This window comes from Megascapheus bottae, chromosome 2, assembly GCF_031878675.1.
Source record: "Megascapheus bottae isolate mThoBot1 chromosome 2, mThoBot2.hap1, whole genome shotgun sequence".
NCBI lineage: Eukaryota > Metazoa > Chordata > Mammalia > Rodentia > Geomyidae > Megascapheus > Megascapheus bottae.
The window spans coordinates 58,066,027-58,078,979 of record NC_143510.1 but is presented as its reverse complement, the minus strand read 5'-3'; the positions used below and the strand labels follow the sequence as shown (position 1 = coordinate 58,078,979).

Sequence of the window (12,953 nt, the reverse complement as noted above, 5' to 3'; positions counted from 1 at the left end):
AGAGAGGAAGAAGGAGAGACCTGCTCAAGACAAGATAAGGACAGGTCAGCTGGGCCAAAACATGCTCCACCATTTTTGCTCCGAGCAAAATCAACAGTTGTCCCAAGAGAATGATTTTACACAAACTTCTACATATAGTAGATATTATTTTAGTTATTGGAAAAAATATTAAGAGGAAATTTCCCTAATCACTACATTTTTTTTTCCTTCAAGGTTTTGTGACTTTCTTTTTAAAGGTCAAAAAATTATATGTGTGAGTAGATACTAACCTTATGAAACCTAAAGCACCATTTTAGATCTTTTCACAGCATTGGCCAATATAAACTCCTAGTTCCCACACCTGAAAAAACTGCTCTTTAATACTTTTCCTTTCAAGTATCAGTTTCAATTGTTCTAAATGTAACTGCTCAGTGGTCATGGAATAAAGAGCAGGTAGAAAGCCTAATGTTGTTTTTAAGTAATTATTGCCTAGCTTTCCTTTTCCTGGAAACATAAAGGATTTGTTTCCAGCAACATTATCGTTAATAATTCTTAGTGCTTTGACTTTTTTTCTAAATTTCCTTTCAAATTTTGCTTTTTAAAAATTGTTGGAATCCCCAATCCACAACAAAGTGGCCAACTGACACTTTTTGTTGTAAAATTCACAAACTTCAAACCAACAGAAGATATTAAAAAACAAAACAAAACAAAAGCAACCTAGATACTCTGCTCAATTCAGAGTCACCTCAGGACACAATGTAAGAGCTAGAAACACAGCTCTTCCAAACCTGTCCAGAATGTTTGACTTTTTCATTTGTAAGAAAACAACCACAGTCCAAGTTTCACTTGGAAGGAAACACTAAGCTTATCAGGAAATTCTCTCAAAGTATTCCAAAAATATAACATCCTCACCCCATTTCACCTTTCGGGATACCTCTTACCTCCTCCCATGACCCTCAGTAAAGAAGTCATTTAACAGATGAAGAGACATCTCTCTAAAAACATCCATAGGACTATGGTGCTTGTACACTGGCTATGCTGAGCTTTCCCACTCCACAGTCACCACTTGTCCCAAAACACCAACTTTTTGCTTTATTATATTGCACTGTTAACCTGGTTTATGCTTGTATTCTGGGCCACTCCCAGCCTAGTACATTAATTCCCTAAGGACCTGACTGTATCTATCTATCTATCTATCTATCTATCTATCTATCTATCTATCTACCCTCTTCCAACTCCCTCCACCCCCCCCACCCCCCCCACCCCCCACCCCCCCCCCCCCCCCCCCCCCCCCCCCGCCAATAACTCAGCTTAAGGCTAGAGGCTGCTCACCTTCTGGTGAGGCACACATTTTCTCTGGCACCCAGGAGGGTTTCTGCTTCTTGAGGAATTTTTATAGTGTTGAGAGACATGTTTGTTCTTCTTGAGACATTTTGTCTTTTAAAAGATCATGCTGGGGCTGGGAGTTTGGCCTATTGGTACAGCGCTTGCCTAGCATGCACCAAGACCCAGGTTTGATTCCTCAGCACCCCACATACATAGAAAAAGCTGGAAGTGGTGCTGTGGCTCAAGTGGTAGAACCCTAGCCTTGAGAAAGCCCAAGGACAATGCTCAGGCCCTGAGCTCAAGTGCCAGGACTGGCAAAAAAAAAAAAAAAAAAAAAGATCATGATTGTGGCTAGCCCACTTGCTGCCCTTCCCATTTTATATTGTTTCTATATCTCAAGGTCAACTCATCAACTATTACCCAAATAATGCTATCTGTACTTCCATCCAGGAAGCACAATGCATCATGGCACCATTTTTTTTTTTAAGTAAACTTACTTTTCACAACCTCTTGTGATTACAAGGCCTTGGGGAATACTTTTATCCTGCCCCAGTGCCGAGGTGCTTTACTTCTGAAACACAAGAGATGCACCATTAAGGGGCTGACAGGCCAAAAATGAAAATGGCACAGGTGCCACCTCACTGTGCGTCCTTGTCAATCCTGATACACCAGAGGCTGCAACAGACATGGTGGAGTGCTTGCCTAGTAGGTAAGAAGCTATGGATTTGATCCCCAAAACTGGAAAAAAAAAAGTGGAGAATGCAAAATTCTGAAGTCCCATCCTCTTTCCTTCTGATTTTTACACTTACATTAAAAGAAATTATTTTATTGGGATATGTATATATATAGCATAAACTTTTCTATTTGAACCATTTAATTGTACTTTCTGTGACACTAAGTATAATCCCTCTTATGCAATCATTGTCACAATCCTTCTCCAGAACTTTTCATCCTCTCCTACTAAAACCCGTTCTCATTAACCACTAACTCCTAAGTAGTTAGTAAGTTGCTAATAAGGCAAGTTTCCTAATTGCCTTTCCACTCTCTCTCTATTGAGTTCCACTACTTTAGTTACCTGATTGTATGTGGAATCATCCAATAGTTGTCATTAGTGACTGGTTTATTTCATACAGAATAATAGCCTTGAGGCCCACTATGCGACTGCATTTGCCAGCATTTTATTTTTCTTCAGATGACCACTTGGTTGATAGCTTAGAAGAGTCCAAAATTAAGGGACTCAAATGAGGAAATCCTGGATTTTGTTTTCCATCCAGTGAGCAAGGCAGCCCATTTCCCCTGGTCAGTTTGTGCCTGAGTGGGCCTTGAGCCTGGTGTGATTTTTTTCTTATCTCTGAGCTTACAGATTAAGGCTGTGCAAACAACTTTCACTGGGCAAATTTGAGGCTACTCAGCATTTTTCCACATCAGAAGATAAGAGTGCTTGCTGCTCTTGATCTTTCAAACTGTGTTAGAAGGTCAGAACAGTGGAAAAATCAAGTAGGGAATCACATCTATTTTGAAATCTAATCAACATTGCAATTTCATTCAAAAGACTCAAAGGAATTACAGAATGTAATTCATATACCATAACATAGACACATTTTACAGTATGACTGAATGGTTTTAGCATATTGGCTACAGCATTACCCTGGTCTCAGTTTACAACATTTTCATCAAGCCACAAATAAACCCTAAGTCCTACTCTTTCCCATTAATATGATCTTAAAACTTCTATTCTACCCCATAAATACACTTATAGCCTTCTTTATCTCCCACAAGACTTAGCAAGCACTTGAAAGTCCAACAGTTTCTGTATATATAAGTAATCTCAAAAAAACTATTCTTTTCAATAAACTGTGTTCATAAATTCTGTTCTAATTCTATGACAACCACTTGGTTTCAATTTTTTAATGGACATTTTGGAAAAAAATAATGTTATGCTCCTATAACAGTAATGTTTTGGGGGTTTGGGTTTTAGTTTTCTGTAATTGAAAACTACATACGAATCACAGTAGCTCTAGTGCATTTCAGAAGAAGGCTCCTCTTTGGACACCAGGGCTCTCTGCTGTGTGTGGGTAGGGTAGGGCCCCATGCTGGTTCTGTGAACATTCCTGTTTCTCTCCCATCACAAAACAAATGTCCAAGCAATTCTTACCTCATACAACAATGGGTGATGCTACAGCCTCTTTTTGAAGAGGAAAAAAAAAAGCATATCAAATAAACAAGACACCACAAACCTTTAATCAAAAAGTTAGATCAAATATGTCTAATCATTAAGAGCTAAACACTAATAGAAACTTATGAGCATGGAGTAAATTTGAAAACCTCTACAGATTTCCACCTGTATGGCTCAGAAGAAAGCCTGAGCATCATCTATAAACCAGTTTGAATTAAAGACCCCAGCTCAATCTTATTCTGTATTCTCAAAATGAACTTGCTCAGATGACTAAAGGAAAGGCCCTTACAACAGCTCTCCATCCATCTACCCACCTGGTAGGTGCAAGAATCAGCCTTCACACACACACACACACACACACACACACACACACACACACACACACACACACACAGAGCTATCATTGTGCATTTATTTGTAAAAAAGAAATTTCACATATTGATGGTCTAACTCCCAATATCTCAGAATCTAAGGATCTTTAACTGAGGTCAAGTTTAAATGAGCACTACAGTGATCCTAGCCCAATCTGACTGCTGTTCTTGTAAGAGTAGGGACAACAGAGAGAAGCTCACCTACTAATCAGGACAGAGGCCTGGAACATATCCTGTCCTCACAGCTCAGAAGGAAGCAACCTCAATAACCTCTGAACTCATTTTCCCAGTAAGCTCCAGAGCCATGGTAACTTTCTATTGTTTAAGTCTCTCCATTTGTAGAAATGTGTTATGGCAGAACAATGTGAATACCAAGACTTTTAAGTCTTAAACTAAGACACTTCAAATTATGCACTGAAACAGTCAAACTTTCCCAAGTTCCACAAGTTTAGGAAAGAAGAAAAATGTGACTACTAGGGTAGCAATGACATGATTCCATGTTCAGGGAACTCTCCTAGAAAGTATCCTGAAGGGGCCGGTAGTTTAGCCTAGTGGTAGAGTGCTTGCCTAAGCATGCATGAAGACAGGGTTCAATTCCTTGGTACCATATACATAGAAAGTAACAGGAAGAATTTAAACAAAAGGCACTGAAAAGACCTCATTCATCTCTGCATCTGACACTCCCAGTTAGGGGCAAAAGAGGTGGTATTGTCTTCACTATCCCAACAAATAATGAATCTATCGTCTCTACAAATCATCTTTGGATGAATAAAACAGAATACTGGACACAGGTCATACAGAATGCACTATGCAGTTGCACAAACTATGAAAGGAACATTAATTTTTTTTAGTGGCCTGTGTCTTTAAGTAAGTCACATGTCTAATTCTACACCATATAGTATCTAGGCGCAGCGATCGTATGTCTATACTAAGCGTGTGTATAGGTCTTTTCCACAAACAAGCAAAAGCCATGTAACAAGTTCGTGTTAGTGGCAGTAAATGTAAAAATCTAAGACCTGATCATTCAATGCCATGGATATAAGACATAAGTTGGCAGTAAGAGTACTTTAAAATAAATATCAGTCCTGGGGCTTTCCAGTAAGTCATCTGACATAGTCTAAACAAAAATACCCAAGAATCAATATGAAACTTCAAATACAGCTGATCTCACTTCACAGTGAAACTTTTTTTTTCTTGGCAGGACTAAGAGTATATGGGTGCTATACTTGTCAGGAAGGTTCTCTACTACTTGACCCATGACTCCTCCTTTTCATTATTTTTCAAGTAAGTCTTTCTCTTTGCTCAGGCCAGTCTGGACCATGATCTATTTATACTTCCCATTTAGCTGGAATAACAGGCACAAACTCCCTGTTCAACTTTGACCAGTGTATCAACTAGTGTATCATTAACTTTTTACCCAAGCAGGTTTCAAACTAATCGCTGCCTCCTAAATAGCTAGGATTATAAGCATAAGCCACCTTGCCTGGCTGAAACCATTCTTGAAGATACAAAAACTCCATGATAAAGTATCACCTGACATAAAAGGGGGGAGGAAAGGAGAAACAGTTGTTACTTTGGCATGCTGAGTGTAGCAATGAGTCACATTTTGGTTAGATATTTGCTCTGGCCTTATCAGTAAGGTCATCTCTGAGCACAGTCCAGGAGTGTTGGCAGGGCTGCTGCTTCCTTTTCTGTAGTTAGGAGATGATCCAATTTGTTTATCAAATCGACAAACAATCTAGGAGACCCAGGCTCAAAAGACAGAACAAATTCTCCATGCAATTAAAAGTTTAAAGTCTCCACTTTGAGTTCTCCTAAATCCCCCCAAAGACACACACACACACACAGATCAGAAGTGCATTACCTGAGTAATAAGAATAAAAGTTCTACTCTGATTTAGTGCTTTTCCCTCCACCAGCCTCTTGGCCTTTTCATGCTACCACAGCCTTGCCAGAGTAGGGAGAAAACGGGTGGGGAAAGAAGCCAAGAGGCTCTTTCTCCTCCTATTTTGAGAGTGGATCTTACTATGTAGCCCAAACTGCTCTTAACAGACCAGCCTCAACTACCTCATCTTCTCAAAAGCTGTTGATTGCACAGTGCAATACCCATCCAAATTCCAAGGTGCTTTTAAAAAAAATTTTTTTTGTCAGTCCTGGGTCTTGAACTTAGGGCCTGAGCACTGTCCTTGGGCTTTTCTCCTGAAGACTAGTGAGTGGTCTGCCACTTGAGCCACAGCACCGGCTCTCCTACATATGTGGCATCTAGGACTCGAAAGTGGCTCTTCATGCATGCTAGGCAAGCACTCTACCACTAGGCCAAACTCCCGGCGCCCCTAAACATTTTTTTATACATTAAAGTGCAAGGGAGTTTCACTGTGATAATTCCAGCTTCACTCCTATTATGTGTCCTTTGCCCTCCCTTCCGTTTTTCAGTGTTGATGGGTTTTGCTATCCAAAGTGCTTTAGAAATCCAGAGACTGGCCAGGTGTGGTAGAGCCTGCAGGAGATAAGTCCAAACTCAACACCAACCTGGGCCACAGTAAGATTCCATTTCAAAGAAACCAAAACCAAATGGCTGACAGGACCAGTCAGAAGCCCCTATGTTGGTCAGACAAGTTTCTGGAATGATGGTGACATACAACCTTGGCTAACCCATTAACCTACAGCTCTACCTGAGGCCTCTGTGCACCCTTATGGAGCCTGCACCTAGTTTTGTGCTCCTGCATCTGTTTTCTCCCACACGGATCAACCTCCTGACCTTCAGTGGCACACAGGCAGTGTCTACTGCCTGTATCTCCACCAGCCTCTCTACCTCTCTATATGCTGACACTGCCCTGCACAACCAATCTTTGCCAAGAGGGAAACAAACAACTCAAAGGCTGTGCGTCAAACAACCCTCTCCTTACTGGGTTGGGATGCAGGTCCACCTGCTTGCCAAGCCAACATCCCACACACCATTCACACAAGAACCTGTAATGTGGAGCACAGACTCCACACTCTGGCCCCTGCTCTCACATGTAATGCCCATATGTTTGAGATATAGCCCCTTTTCAACTCACAGACCAAAGATGTCTTCCTACACAAAGCCTGGTCCCAGCAAGAGCCTAGCATTTCATCAGGGCCTTTCCTCTGTGCCTCCTGTGTCATGGCTGTGTCATGGTATTTCTAACCTTGGCTGCTATGGAACAATCACTTCAAGACTGAAGCTCTGGGGCTAGGAGTATGGCCTAGTGGTAGAGTGTTACTTTTGCATGCACAAAGCCCTGAGTTTGATTCCTCTGTACTGCATACACAGAAAAAGCTGGAAGTGGTGCTGTGGTTCAAGTGGTAGAACACTAACCTTGAAAAAGCTCAAGGACAGTGCCCAGGCCCTGAGTTCAAGCCCTAGGACTAGCAAAAAAAAAAAAGTTCTTCAGCCTGTTTTACCCTCTTCGAGGGCCTAAAAATGATGCTGGAGCAAACTAAACAAGGATCATTTATCTTCTCCCAGAATGGTAGTGGAGTTAATACAGTTACAAACAAAACAAAGGTTCTTAGAGTTATTAACAAACTGATAGTCATAAAGAGAGCCCAATTTTGTCCTTTGTAGTTAAGAGTTACACAAAAAGTTCAGCTTCTGTACTGTGCATTTGCCCAGATAAATCTAGGCAAATGAAACCACTCAAAGGCTTAGTTTCCTCATCTGTAAAAGGATCTGTGCAGTCCTTACTGAATTGCCATGAAAGTAAAGGTGGTAAGGGATATAAATCACTTAGCACAGAGCCTGACACAGAGGAAGCAATCGTAGGAGCAGTTTTCTATCACTGTGAAAAATATCTAAAGGAAACAACTTATAAGAAAGATTTATTTTGGCTCATGGTTTCAGAGACTGCCGTTAATGACTGTTTAGCCCATCGTTGTAAGCCTTTGGTGAGGTGGAATGCCATGGCAAAGGAGAGATAGATGACCAAAGCTCCTCATGCCAGTCAGGAAACAGGGAGAGAAAGAGGAAGGGGCCAGGAAGTAGATATGTAACCGTAACCTAACACCTTCCAGCTAATGACCAGGACTGGCCAAAAGAAGAAAAAATAAAGAAAAAGAAAAAGAAAAGAAAGGGAGGCCCTGGGTTCAACACCAGTACCAGCAATATACACATAAACTCACACACACACCACTCAGCAACATGAGTGAATGATAGAGCGTTACAATGACAGCAAATGCCAGCTCTAAGAGTATAGGCTGCACAATTTATATGGAAATCAAGATAACACAAAATTGTTTATGGTGATATAAGTTGGAACAGAGTTTATATCCAAACTGTGGGGAAGTTATTAAGAACTGAAACAGGAATCTTCTGGATGACAAAAATGTATTTCTATGTTTCTATCTGGTTAGTAGCTCTACACATGGAAAGACTTATTAAGCCATAAATTAAAATCTGTGAATGTTTTTAACTATTATTTTTATACTTCAGCTTTCAAAATTCAAGGTATGGGAGAGTGGCTGAGTGATGCTTGCCTAGCATGCATGATGCCCTGGGTTTGATTCCTTAGTAACACATAAACAGAAAAAGCTGGAAGTAGTACTGTGGCTCAAGTGGTAGAGTGCTAGCCTTGAGCAAATGAAGGGCAGTGCCCAGGCCCTGAGTGCAAGTCCCAGGAAAAGCAAAAAAAAAAAAAAAAAAAAAAAATATATATATATATATATATATATAATCAAGTATTTGTATATAGATGAAGACTCTGTGAAGATACAACATGCTTCATTTTTAATCTTCCTCAAACTTCTTTTGTGGAAGAAGGCTACTAAGTTTTATTAAGCTGGCTTAATAAAACAATGTTTACCTAGAACAAAAGGTGATTTACTTAGGACCTGGAATATATTCACCACTCACAATGATGTCTCCCACTCCCCTTACTCCCTTTCAGTCCACCCACAAAAAACTCTCAACCAAATAGGTGGTGAAGACTTGCTCAACGGGGCTATGAGTGTGCTCACTGATACAGTGCTGGCCTAGCACAAGCAGCAAAGCCCTGGGTTCAATCTCCAACACCACTGAATAAATTCAAGAAGCCCTCTTACTGAAAGCAGGGAGATCAACACCAATTCCCATCTGTTTAAAAAAGAAAAAAAATCTTGTCATTGTCCAGGCCTTACCAAGCTCAGAGCACTTATACTGCGGTCACTGGGTAAGTGTGGTGACCACTTTATTTAAAAAGCTGGAGGAATAAAACATACTTCTATGTAGACAAACATTAGTAAGAAGACCATTACAGTGATATAGTAACGTAAGATGCCCCTGAGAAACCTTGGGTGTTTAGCTTTTAGCTGCGATGTGGCCTCCAGCTGTGTTCCTTGGGCCTCCCTCTCACCTCCAGCTCCACCCCCCCACTCATCCCTTCTCTCCCAGCATTTCAGTTTCATCATCATGAACATGGGGTGTTTAGACATTCCTGGCTCCCCACCTCACAAAACTCTAATCAAAGTGCTCCAGGCTTTTTAAATGCAATTTTAACCGATGCCAGTGTAGGCTATTTCCTAGAATTATAAACCAAGTCCATCTGGCTTACTAGCCTTGGAGAGCAAAATATTTATGTTCTGCAGTGCCGACACGCAAACGTTAAAGAACAGGAAATTGTATATAAGAAAAACAAAATACCACAGTAAGTTTAACAAACTACATACAATCTTAAGACTACTCTTAGGAAGTTGCTTTGTACAAAAAATATATTTTCCATACAACTATATTCATGCCACAATGAATTTATTTTTCAATAGTCAGTCACTAGGGAACAAATGAGATTGAGATAGTGCAAAATCAAATTGTCCTTTTCAGGATTAAAACACCAAGTAAACGCTGGGTTTTTTACTCAGGGATTCCGGGACAAAACAGCTTTGGAAAACAGGGCAGTTATAGGACTCAAGAGATATGGTCCAATTACCCCAAGTTAGGTTATCCCAGGTTTAAAAAAAAAATTTCTTATATTTGAAAACCATTTTTTATAAGACATAAGGTCTAGATATTCTGGACTGCTCTGTAGTTCATGAGCCTCCTGCCTCAGCCACCTCATGCACTCGGGACCACAAAGCTTTATACATACATTGAATGATTACTATACTTGCTGTTTTTAAAGTCTTTCCCATTAAATGTGTTTGTGACTTTCCATGCATCTTATTCCTTTAACAATGACAAGAGCTGAAATTTAAAAGTATTAAGCAAGGACCACACAGGCTCTCAGAAGTTTACAAGCCTTAGTAACTTATTTGATATCCTCCGTAACCTAAGAAGAACTGTTAACAGTTCACAACTATCAATTACATTAGGAAACTTGCTCATAGACACAAAGCTCCAAGTGGCAGAACCAAATTAGAAACTCATGGAGACTGAATGCAGATGGCGTTCTTTTAAACCAAAGCACTCCACAATTATTTGTTTTGTTTTAGGTTTTATTTGTGGTGCTGGGGATCCAACCCGGGTCTCCTATGTGCTAGGAAAGCTCTCTACCAGTAAGTGAACATCCAGAGTCCAACAAACAATTTTCAATTACTGAATGTCTTACATATCTGGCACATTTAAGGTTGGTCCATTGCCACGTCTTCCCACCATAAAACTTTTCTTTTTCTCTCTTCTCCTTCTCCTTCTTTTCTTTTTTTTGGGGGGAGAGGGAGGTAAGTCCTGGGGCTTGAACTGAGAACCTGAGCTCTGTCCCATGGCATCTCTGTGCTCAAGGCTAGTGCTCTACTACTTCAGCCACAGCACCACTTCTTGCTTTTTTAAATACTTTATGAGAGTTAAGAGTCTCACAGATTTTTCTACCTGAGCTGGCTTCGAAACACAATCCTCAGATCCCAGCCTCCTTAGCAGGTAGGATTACAGGTGTGAGCCATAAGAGCAGGCTTTCCTTTCTTTTTCCTTTCTTTCTTTCTTTTTTTTTTAAAGTAGAGCTTGAACTCAAGGGTCTATGCTAGGCAAACAGTATACCAATTAGGCCATGTCCCTTTCTCTTTTTGCTTTAGCTTATGTTTTAGGTAAGGTCTGGAGCTGGCCTCAGACCAAGCTTCACCGGCATCTGGCCTCCCCACATAGCTGGGATTATAGATGTGTACCACAGCCCATCCAAACTGTTTGTCACAATAGAGTCTTACTAACACTTTTCCAGGAACTATGACTCTCCTATCTCTGCCTCCCATGTACCTGAGATCAGCTGCCAAATTGTTTTGTAAAAATGCTTCACGTGCTCGACCACCTGCATGTGGCATTTTCCTTGTGGCTTTGACCACCTGCGTGTGGCGGGGCTGCTCTCCATCAGCCCGAAGGTGGACAGCAGTCACTGTGCTGCTATTAAAATGATACCTAGCTTGGTTCACTACGTGCTGATGACTCTATTACTGGGGGGTTCAGGTCCCCCCCAAAGTGACTGAGATATTACACATACAGCCCACATAGAGCCCAAAACAATACTTTAATTACCCTTCTAGAAATGCGATCTCATATATCTCTGATGGGATTTTTCTCTTTAGATAAATTTTAAAAAAAAACTTTTAGAAGTAGAATAGTTATGCCAAGGAGAAAACAAGTAATGAGGTAAACAATAGACCAGAGAACATTTTAATTAGCATTTCATAGCTAAACAGTAAAGATTATTTGCTATACCTAACTATAAGTAGATGGTTCTAGGTAGAGGGCAGACAATCACAAAGTGCTTTAGGGAATCACTAGGATGGTACAGATAACTACAGAAATACTTATATTCAAGAACATATGAGGGCTGGAAATGACCCTTAGTGGTAATGTACTTGACTAGCATGCATGAAGCCCTGGGTTCAATTCCTCAATACCACATATACAGAAAAAGCCGGAGGTGGTTCAGTGGCTCAAGTCGTAGAATGCTAGCCTTGAGCAAAAGAAATCAGGGATAGTGCCCAGGCGCTGAGTTCAAGCCCCAGGACTGGGGGGGAAAAAAAATCTAGTCTCTACATCCAGTGTCCCTACCCCACCTTTGGCTTCTCCTGCTTCAAAGCTCTAAGTCACAAGGAAACAACCCATGTGGCCACTGTATAAATATGAAATATCCCTCAAAGGCTCATGTACTGAATGCTTGCTCTGCTACATGCCCATCTCTCTACTCTCCAGCAGCCTGAAGTATATCATCTCCAACAGGATTCCATTCATACCATCATGATTTTGTTGCCCTACCATACATCCTGAATCAACAAAGCCAAAGGCTATGGACTGAAATCTCTAGTGCCTGCAGCCAAACAAATCTTTTCTCCTAAACTGTCAGTGAATCTGGACACAGTGATGTAAAACAAGAACTAAACAAGACATTAAACAAGAATGATAGTAAGCATGGTATACACACTGGGGAATACTTTTCAGGCTGTTTTGAGCAAGGGAGTGTACCATTTGCAACAGCATGGCAACACTAAGGACACTATGCTAAGTGAAACAAGTCAGGCACAGAAGATAGTAATTACACATAGAGGAGGTAGCACCTAAAATGGTCAGATTTATGAAAGTACAAAATAGAAAGGTGGTTACCAAGGGCTTGGTGGAGGCGAGATGGAATGTTCCTGGTCAATGAATATTAAGTTGCCATATACAAGATGAATAAGCCCTAGAGAACTGCTGTACACAATATGGAGCCTACAGTTCACAATAGAGGATTATCCCCCCCCCAAAAAAAATGTGATAAAAGGACGGACATCATATCACATGTCTAACACTGACTTGAGGAAAGTTTAATGGAGGCAATATGTGTGTATTACCTTAAAGACAATGCTCTCATGGGTACGAACACATGTCCAACTCATCAAACTACATACATTACATGTCTCCAAGTATTTTATATACATATATCAATTTTATCTCAGTGAAGTTATAGAGCATCTATTTGTTAAAAACGAAAATGATAATCTAGCATCCAAGGCTCATGCCTATAACCCTACCCACTGAGAAGGCCAAGATCTGAAGATCGTGGTTCAAAGCCAGCCAAGGCAGTAAAATCCAGGAGATTCTTACCTCTAATGAACTACTAAAAAAGCCAGAAGTAGAACTGTTTACTCAAGTGGTGAATGCTAGCCTTGGGCAAAAAAAAGAAAAAAGAAAAAAGCTCAAGGACA

The 12,953-nt window shown here is 40.6% G+C and overlaps 1 protein-coding gene across 2 annotated transcripts in view; it reads right to left on the bottom strand.

Annotated features, from left to right (window-relative positions):
• Rassf3 (Ras association domain family member 3) overlaps positions 1 to 12,953 on the bottom strand; it is a 64,706-nt gene that overhangs the window by 31,017 nt on the left and 20,736 nt on the right. The window contains exon 1 of one of the 2 annotated variants that reach the window (XM_090327992.1): positions 3,309 to 3,349. The exons of the other annotated variant lie outside the window; for it this stretch is intronic. The gene's annotated coding sequence lies outside the window, so the exon portion shown is untranslated. Of the gene's footprint in view, positions 1 to 3,308; positions 3,350 to 12,953 lie in introns of those variants that run through there. 2 annotated transcript variants of the gene reach the window in all.